Genomic DNA, 10,672 nt, shown 5'->3' with positions numbered 1-10,672 from the left:
ATAAAGATAGATATAGCTACAGTTAAGTTTATATAAGAGGTAGATAGTTTAGAAAGTTCTTATCAAATTATTTTCTCTGGGGTGAAAAAAAAAAAGGCAAAAGCTCCCCAGGGGCAGTCAGGAGTTGGGGAGGAGGGTATGGTGGGCTTACTTTTTTTAGCTACCCAAGTAAAGAATGGAATAAGGCAAATATTTATATTGATCCAAGTGTGCAGTTTAGTGTAGGGATAGCAATGGAATTGCAAGTGGGCAAAGGGGCTGAGGTTTTTTGTAAATATGAGTTTAAAATTATGGAAAAAGAATTACATACTGAATAAACAAAGATATGAAGAAAGGAGGGGTCGCTAGTCTGAAGCAAAGGGAGGGAGTTAGATACTATAAATAAAAGCATTAATAAGGGAGAATAAAGGGAGTAAGAGTCCTTGAAAATAGGATACAGTCAGAAAATGTGTTCTTGTGGGAAGCAAAGAACAAGAGAACTTGGGCTTAAAAAGCTGTCGTCAGAATGTGATACAGTAATTAGGTATTACAGAAGCACAGTGATTCCCAGTAATAACAAGATCCAGGGTATTATATGTTTATAGAATGAAGGTCACAAAAACGGTATATGTTAAACAACTAAAAGACTTGGATAGGTCACCTTCAAAAGTATTGAAACTATTGCAGGATGGGACAAGATATTTTTTAAAGTTTCTGAGTTTAATGTCAATATGTTCAACAAATATATGGGAGAGACCAGAAGGTTGATAGACGGTAGGGATAAAATGAGGAGTAATCATAGTCAGTGAAATAGTTGGATGGAAACATTAACTTCCAGGATATATTCATTTCTAGCATGAATTAGAAACATGCTGATTTGTGTTCTGATCCAGTGGTAGTGGAGGAATGGGTAGTATTCTATTAAAATTACTACAGTTAAAACAAAATGATAAAATAAAACAAGGACAATCAATAAACCACTTAAAGATATATGGAAATTTGTGTGTCGTGGAATAGAGGTCGAGATCAAGGACAGTAGCAGACAGTTGGGACATGGGGGCTGGAAGCTCTGAACGATCTGGGAATGAGAATCCAGAGAAGATATATAGCCATAATAATTGGAATTTGAGCAATAAAAAGGATGACAGATCTGTGACACACAGTTGGGTCAACTGGCTTCACAAGCTCTGAATAGACACCTGGTATGATATTTATTCAGTGTTGGCATAAGTCATATCAGGGTTATGGCAACACTAGCAGCCACTTAATATCTACATATTTATTGAATTAAATTTGTTGTATTTGTAAAATGATGGTACCATCTTAATCTAATCATCACAGGGCTTTACATTAAGATAAAGAGGTAACACAAATCAATTACTTTAGCTGTTTTGATACCTTGCTCTATAATTTATCCATGTATCTATCTAGCTAACTACTTAAGGTAGCTCTATTTTAAATAGACCATCTTTATTGTTTAAATCAGTTAATTTGCCTTTAATATAATTCCTGATACATTCAGGTTTAAATCTACTATCTTATTACCATTTTTGTATTTGTTTCATGTTCTATGTTCACAAATCTCTCTTTCTTGTCTTTGGTAAATTAATCATTAATGTATTGTTTCATTTTCTCCCTCAATTATTTTATTATTTACACATTCTCATTTTTCTTTCTTTTAGTGTTTACCTTAGCTATAAAAAATATACTTTATTCAAGGTTAATATGAATTGGTCCTTTACCCACTTTTCAAAAATATGAGTTCTGAGAACATTTGTTTATTCCCCTTCTGCCCTACGTTCCACTATCACCATGCATCTTAATTCTCGATATGTTTAGGACCCCATGATAAATAATAACTAATTTATACTGTAAGTGTTTTATCAGATGTATCCACACACATACCCCTTTATCCACTCTTGATTCTACCCTGCATCTCTACGTTTATTATCATGAGTCATCTTCCTTCTGTTTGAAGTACGTTTTAGGTAGGGCTGTGTGTATGTGAGAGAGAGAGAGAGAGAGAGAGACTCACTAAAATTTCATAGTTGTTGCTTATCTAAAAAGCTCTTTTTTAAATTTATATTCAATTAGCCAACATACAGTACTTCATCAGTTTTTGATATAGTGTTCAATGATTTCTAAAAAACACTTTCTGTAATCTTCATTTTATAATTTTTCAAGAATTAAAAAATTCTTTTGGTTTCTGTATTTGTGTTGAAAATTCAGCAGTACACCCTTGTATTGTTCTTTTAAATATTTATTTTTCCTTACTTTGGCTGCTTTTAAGATATTATGGTTTTCGTTATATTTCTCTTAAATATATTGCACTTCTCGGACCTGTGGCTTGATGCATTTTCTCAGTTTTGGAAAATTCTCTTCTACTTTTATTCTATTTTATTCTATTATCTACCTTGTGTTCATTCTCCTACTACTCTGAGATTCCAAACATATATATATATATATAAATAAAATACCTTTTAATTTCTCCCTATTTTATTACATTCTTTTCTGCATTTTCCATTATTTTTTTATTGGCATTTTTCCGCTAGCATACTTTCTCTGTCATGTCATTCAATCCACTAATTCTCTTCAACTGTTTTTAATCTGCTCTGAAACACATAATTGAGTTAATTTCATTTTACTTTTTTTAGTACTAGAATTTTTCAATTGATTTTTATTATATCCAGTTCTTTGCAATATTTTTGCATTATTTCTTTCATTTATTTAATATTTCATTCAGCTGGGTTTTTTTTAAGATTTTATTTATTTATTTCACAGAGAGAGACACAGCGAGAGAGGGAACACAAGCAGGGGGAGTGGGAGAGGGAGAAGCAGGCCTCCCACTGAGCAGGAAGCCCGATGTGGGGCTCGATCCCAAGACCCTGGGACCATGACCTGAGCCCAAGGCAGATGCTTAACAACTGAGCCACCCGGGCGCCCCTCATTCAGCTGTTTTAAAAGTTCATGTCAGATACCTGGCAAGTCTCCTTTCATTCTCCTTTTGTGCAGTTCTTATCCAGTCTTAACCTTGGTTATTATTAAATAATAGCTGAATTTTTTTTTAAGATTTTATTTATTTATTTGACAGAGACAGAGAGAGCACAAGTAGGCAGAGAGGCAGGCAGAGGGAGAGGGAGAAGCAGGCTCCCCGCCGAGCAGGGAGTCGGATGTGGGGCTTGATCCCAGGACCCCGGGATCATGACCTGAGCTGAAGGCAGCTGCTTAGCCGACTGAGCCACCCAGGTGCCCAAATAATAGTTGAATATTATAGAAAAATTGTAGGGATTATTTAAGGCTAAGATGACCTAGAGAAGGATATATTTTGTTATTAGTCTCTCAGATTAGAGACAGATCTCCTTTATATAATTAGGGTTGAAAAAATTTCACATAGGTTCACCAAATTGTTAATATTTTGGCATATCCTTGTTCTTATAATTCTTACTATTTTACTGAACTTTTGAGAGTAAGTTGCACTCATTGCACTGCTTCATCCTAAGTACCTAAGCAAGTATCTACTAAAAACAGGACATATTCCTACAGGAACATAGCACAAGCATTAAATTTAGAAAATTTAGCATTAATATAATACTACTATCTAATATATAGTTCATTTTCAACTTTAAAAAAATTATTCCAGTTCTATCTTTAATACGATTTTTTTTCTGCCCAGAAATCAATCAAGAACCAAACATTTCATTTAGTTTTCACATTTTTTATCATTTCTTTTAATTTAGGACAGTTCTCAGCATTTATCTTTAATAGATCATCATTTTTAAGAGTACAGGCTTGTGTATGTGCATGACCATGTATGTGTGTATGTGAGTAGAACTGCTTACTGCATCATGATTATACTCAAATTATACATTATTGGTAAAATTATCACATTCTGACATGTGACATTTTCTACAAGTTTTGAGATATAGAAAACATTTATATAGAGAGATGAAATGTGGCACAGAAGACAGAACTAGAAACTGAATTAAAGATTCTTAATCCTAAAGCAAGACTTTTACCACTAACTATAGATGCTATGGATGGCTGATTGAAAGCCTAAGATTTTTTTTTTTAAAGATTTTATTTATTTATTTGACAGAGACAGACACAGCGAGAGAGGGAACACAAGCAGGGGGAGTGGGAGAGGGAGAAGCAGGCTTCCCGCAGAGCAGGGAGCCCAATGCGGGGCTTGATCCCGGGACTCTGGGATTGAGCGCTGTGTCAGGATCCCTGTTCAGTGGGGAGTCTGCTTCTCCCTATGCCTTTGCTCCTCCCCTCCACTCCTGCCTTCTCTCTGGTGCATTCTCTCTAATAAATAAAATCTTAAAAAATTAATTTTAATATTTAACTGTTCATGCTTTTTGATAGTAAAAAAATGGAGAACTTTTGTTTTGGGGGCAAAAAGGCCACATCCAGCATTAAAGCAGGCCTCAATAAGCTAACTATTAAATTTGCAAATTCAGAACATTCTAAATGACGTGAATATGGTACCTGTACTGGATATTATAGAATCGCAGAGCATAAAACAGTCATATTCTAGCAGACTGTCCCCTTATTTGGTAGATACAGTAAACCCAGAGAGAAGATTGGTCCAAATGTACAAAGCTGAAAAGCAGTGTAGACTAATCACTTTCCTAGGATTCTCAATCCATCGTCCTACTGACAGATTCCTAGAATATGCTTACAGAAACTTCTGTAATATCCAACTTCATGGATAGTCTCTTGCCATTGACTGTCTCCTTTGTAGATCAGGCCTTTCACAGTAGGGCCCCAGTCTCCCACTGGTATTTTAGTAATAGAATGGGGTATGCCAGAAAACATTCACAACCACTTAATCAGACCCACTTTTAACCTCATTTATTTTGACCTTCAAGCATTTACTTACGACAGTGTATGAGGTTTCTTTTCAGATTAATGCCAAGTTTCAATTGCCACAGACCACAAGAAAAATCATTTTTTTCATGATTCCCCCAAAATGAATTCAACAATACTTTTATCAGCCATGTTTTTAATCCATTAGCAATATTGACTCTGCCATGAAATGAGAGTAATTCAATTTTAGATGTTATAAAGCTGAAATTATTATAGCTTTGCCTGCTAGTTTTACAGTAGTTAAGGCTATGTCAGGGTTTTCATGCTGAAGCTTTATATTTCAAAGTTTTATAATCAGACATTCAAGAGAAAAAAAAATCCAAATGGCTTTTGAAACTGCATTGGCGCCTGCGAGAAATCCATGTCAGGCTTTGTATTCAGAGATTCACATCGATGGGCAAGTCCCTCTGCTTAATAACTTTCATTATTAGATTGGTTATGGGTACCACTAACACATTTTCCTAATCTACAGTGGGGCCCATTTTGGGGTTTGTTCGGTATGGAGCTCTATGTGATACTATAAACAGAAGACAGAAAGTACAAGTCACCCAGTCTCTTACTACCTATGTGCAGGTTACTTAATATTGTTGAGACTCAAGTTATTTAAAATGAAGAATGAAGAAAAATGTATCCTATGTTTCTGAAAGCAAGGGACTGGACCTTTTGTAATCCTTCCTAATACTCATATCTGAATTTATGTTAAAATGAGGAGGCAGCTAACATAAGAGATCCTTAGGAGTAGGAGAGATTGCTATCTCTATCTTAGAGTTGAGACATATTAGAAAAAGATCAATCCCCAAAGTTACCAATACAAGACCAGTACCTGACTTAAAATATATTTATTTAAATCTTCTCCCCAATAAATTGCAAATGAACATTGTTAGCTATTAATAACTTGACATGAATATTCTGAAGACAGATCTATATTGAACATACTTGATGGGCCATGTATAGGAAATGGCCATAAATGAAATCACTGTTCACTGATGGAACGCTCCCTGAAGTCAGAAAGAATAGTGAACTAAGAAGAGAATGGACAGCAGTGTGGAATAAGTTGAAAGTTCCTGCATAACTCTGCTCAGAATCACTAGTCTTCGCTTATATTTAGTTTGACTCCACACAAATTTAAACCTCTTACGGCATGGCTATGTTTAGACATCATACTTTGTTGAAATAAGTAAGATGGCCTTCCTGCCTCCTGGAAGTGTATGACTTTTATGTTGAGGAAGCTATGTAAATTCTTAATAACAGTAACAGTTCCTGCATCTTCTGCATTTACTAAGTGGCAAGCATGAAGTTACATAATTCATATACATCATCTAAGTTAATAATAACAAAAATCCCAGGAGGGAATTATCTTCATTTCACTAATAAGGAAATGGAGGCTTAGAAAGGAGAAACAACTTCATCAAGGTCCATCTGTGAGTCGGAAATTCAGTATTAGGATCTGGCTTTCCCAAAGCCTGCATTCTTTTTTTTTTTCTTTGGTTATAAATGCTTTGTCCTTTTTTTTTTTTAACATAGAAGAACTTGGTGGTGGATATATAGCCCTTTGATGTTTCTCTAAGAGTTCAAGTTCAGGCTTTCTTACAGAATGTAAACAAAGACCTACACATGTACATGTAACTTCTACCAAAATTAAGTTTAGTCACTAAAAGAAGATTGACTATCCGAACTTTCTTTTGTTTCACCTTTGCTATTAGGTACTGGAACATGTGACCTCTCAAGAAGGCATGGGTCCTTCCAATATCATTTTTCTGTAATCTTATTGCCATTACTGGAATACCCACGTGAGCCATTTTGAGATATCTGGCATATCTTGGGTCCTTGGCTACAAGTAAGATATTTTCTGATGTTATTTCACTCTCCTGTGGTCCAGGAGATACTGTTCTGCTGTGATTGCTCTGAAGTGGTTTCAGAATGTGATTGATTCATTTGTGATACCAGTGTCACTTACAGGAGACACTTCAAATGTGACATCATCTAGGCCTGGGATAAATGACAATTTTGCAACGAAAATACTGAGAGTTGTTCTAATTTGTTAGATATGAAGAGAAAGTTCTGCCAGTTTCTCCTTACAAGCCATAGGAAAGTGGTTGAGGAACTGTAAAGTGTTCACTACAAACTGGTTTAGAAAATGCCACTGGTGTTTTCGGTGGGACAGCTGGCACTTTGGTCAGGTCTGTGCCTGACCCTCCTGAGAGGAAACCCATCCTCATCCATCTCCTTGCGCGAGAGACCCAGGGCTCGCCCACAAACCCCTCACGGATGGGATCACCCAAAGCCTACATTCTTTAATTCTATTTTATATAATGTCTCATAATTTCCTAGGAGGACAGAACAACAAGTGAATCTCCCAGTGAAGATGAGGAAAACATTAGGGAAGTGAAATCTCTAACACTTGACATTCCATAAGTGAGACCAATTGGTACAATCCAATCAGTCTCTGAACCCTGTGGTTTCTATTTCCAAACATCTATCATCCATTCATTTCTTTCTATTCCCAGAAACCCTACATTTGTCCAGACTATTCTCTTGTTTCATAGAAATCACTGAACAGTCTCAGAGAAGCTATTCATGCTCCACCTGCCCCCTGCAGGCAACCCAGGTTCAGAGACGAGGATACACGCACTGAGTTTGTTCAGTAACAAAAAACTAACTGAAAGTCTCCACAGCACCATGGTTGGCTGATTCCTAGTTTCTTTTCATTGAGAATGCTAAATAAAAGCACCTGCTCAGAATAGGAGAATCCTTCGGGAAGTACTCAGTTAAATTTTCAGTGACATAAGCAGTTACTCTCCATTCTATTAGCACCCACAATTTTGCCTTTCCTTAAATTCCTCAAACAGATTATGCTTCTTCCTGCCTTAGGACCAAGAAACATGCTTTTCCTGTTTTCATTGTTTTTATATACTCGGCTCTCAGGTGTAGCTAATTCCTACTCCTCTTTCAGACTTCTGCTCAAATACTATTTCTTTAGTATGCCTTTCCTGCCATGACAGACTTAACAAGGCTTTCCTATTAGATAATCCCAGAGCATTTTATATTTGGCAAAAATCACCATATAATCATAACTGCAATTCATTCTTTCATTCACTCACAAAATATTTTTGAACACTAATTATGTGCCAGGATCTATTCCAAATGTTTTCTCTAATCTTTGGGGGGAAAAAAGACAACAAATAAAATTATATATGTGTGTATATGCACACATATGTATACATATACATTATATGTATACATACATATAACGTATAGACATATAAATATATTTCTATAAAATAAGTTTAATGAGAAAAAGTAAAAGTAAAGCAGGTTTTGTATCAGTAATGCTAATTACATAAGTGACATGGACACAGTTTGCAAAACAAAGTGGCAAGGGGTGATAAAGGTAGACCTCATTTAAAGACTGAGAATTTAGCTTGAAGAAGGTGAAGATATGAGATGTAAATATCTATGGAAAGAACAGCCCAGGTGAAGGAAAATACTTGAGGACTTTCTGTTAGGTGTAAACATGATTACTGTGTTTGAAGGACAGTATGGAAGCCTGTTGAGAGAATGGAGTGAACCAGGCACAACAGAAATCAAAGTAGTAATGGAGGACAAGAATAAGTAGGGCCTTAAGGTACTTCTGTTTTTATTAAATAAAAAGAGGGGCCATTAACAAAGTTTAAAAAGGATATCTATGTAATCTTATGTTTAAATAAATCCTTTTTGTAGCTGTTGGAAAATACTATAGGAAGTCAAGGATGGGAACATGGTGATATGATATGAGGCTATCATAATAATCCAGATGAGAGATTATGATGGCCAGGACCACAGTGGCTGCAGTGGGATTAGAGAGAAATGAACAGACATGTAGCTATATTTAAAACACAATCAACTAGATTTTTTTTTTGGCATATCAAATACAGGATATAAAAAAAGCAGAATACTTAAGGATGACCCCAGGTGTTAACTGACCTGAGCAAGTGAGGAAGTTCCTAAAAAAATTATGGAAAACTGTGGGTGTGAGGCAGGAATCTGTTCAGGAGATCACTGAAAAGCATATTTCTAAGTAACATCTACACTGGGGAATTTTTTGGTTTTCAAAAAAACCACACAAATGCATTATATATGGCTAAAATATAGATGCAATTACACTTCTCGAGTAATGCTACAAAACATGTCCCCTAGCACCAGCACAGTTATGGTTCAACTGAATAACCATGTAAGAGGTAGAATGAAAAGTGGTAGGAATTGAAATATTTGATCAATAAATGAATTGATAAAACATAAATAAGGATGGGAATCGTATATTCCATTATGTGTATTTGCCATTATAAGCATTATAAAAAGTGATGTAGGCATAATGCATGGGGATACATCTTTAATGGTAGAATTTGTGGTGTCAGAATAGATACAGTATAGATACATACCTTCTCCATCTATAATTAAGATCTTCAGCAAACTTTTGGAACAAAAGTAGTGGAATAACAGGCCTACTACATACCAGGCACAGTGCAAATCTTTGTTTTTATTTTTGTTGTTTTGTTTTTGTTGAATAATCTCTTTATTTCTTTTTAGCCTTCCATGTGATAAATACTATTATTTTCTTCAATTTCCAGACTGGATGCTTTGGGACCAGGAAATCAAGTAAATCCTCAGTTCACACAACTATAAATCGGTGGAACTATAACTTGTATGTAAATTTGACCTGTGCTCTTGACCACCACAAAATAACACCTATGATCAGAGACCTCAAAACATAATGGGAGCTTTGCAACTTCAGATTTTGGTAAACTCTCCAGTTGTAATCATATCCCATTCTCTTCTATTGAGAAACAGCTCTCTTAGCTGCAGTATTTTTTCTCCCTTTTAGAACACCTAAATTGCGGCCAATTACAATCCCACCTCCTGAATCCTTTCTAGCTTTCAGTGTTTTCCCTCTCTGACCTCATCTAATATTTACAGTGAAGAGTAAGCCATTCAACTATAAATTATTGACTATTCTATACTGCATATTACTAGTTTTAGATTATTTCTTTCATACACTGGCACTAACTCAGAGCTTAATAAATTGGTTATTGATTGAATAACTCTGAAGTAGGCTAAAATTAAGAAAAATTTAAAATGGTAAATAATTATAGAATTTTCTCAATGCAGGATTCCTCTCTACCTACCACTCAGTCCAAAGGCAAGCCATCTCATAATTTATATCAAAAAGAATTATACTAATGAGGACCTGGGCTTAGTATTCCATGAGAGAAGCAGCCACATACAACTTTTATGAGATTATTTCATGGGTCTTGTTCTAATTTGAATTTGCATTATGACAAACCCAGAAATGATGAGACACCAGAAATCTCAACAGATTTCAATATCATTTGAATTCAGATTTTCAGATGAAATTATTCCCTATAACCTTTCCAAATTTAACAGAGAGGTAAGCAATCTTGGCCAGAAGAAACCCTGGAATGATTAAGAATGATGCTGAGTATTAACCCTGAATGTGTATTACTGTCAGGCTCAGGTATGAAGACTTGTGCCCAACTATGAGGATAGGAAAATAAAACTCTTTTTTTTTTTTTTTTTTAAATATCACTCCAAGGCTTCAGTCTCTATCTCCTATTCACATCCCCTCCCATGGATAAATGGTGATCTCTAAATATGTAGAACAATTTAAGGCTGAATATCACATACAAGTACATTTTCTATTTCACTGAAGTGTTTTCTCAAGTGACAAAATTCTTACATTTTAATAATTTTTATGGAATGCATCATATACCTGTGTATAAAAATAAATGAACATAATTAAGTAGACTTAGCTTCAAATCAAGAGAAA

At 35.2% G+C, this 10,672-nt stretch overlaps 1 pseudogene; it reads right to left on the bottom strand.

Annotated features, from left to right (window-relative positions):
• Nucleotides 1-6,492: 6,492 nt before the first annotated feature.
• On the bottom strand, nucleotides 6,493-7,071 carry LOC110588849 (annotated as a pseudogene).
• Nucleotides 7,072-10,672: the final 3,601 nt, after the last annotated feature.

This window comes from Neomonachus schauinslandi, chromosome 10 (assembly GCF_002201575.2).
Source record: "Neomonachus schauinslandi chromosome 10, ASM220157v2, whole genome shotgun sequence".
Lineage (NCBI taxonomy): Eukaryota > Metazoa > Chordata > Mammalia > Carnivora > Phocidae > Neomonachus > Neomonachus schauinslandi.
Note: the sequence above shows the minus strand (reverse complement) of the source record. Positions and strands in the feature narration are given on the sequence as shown.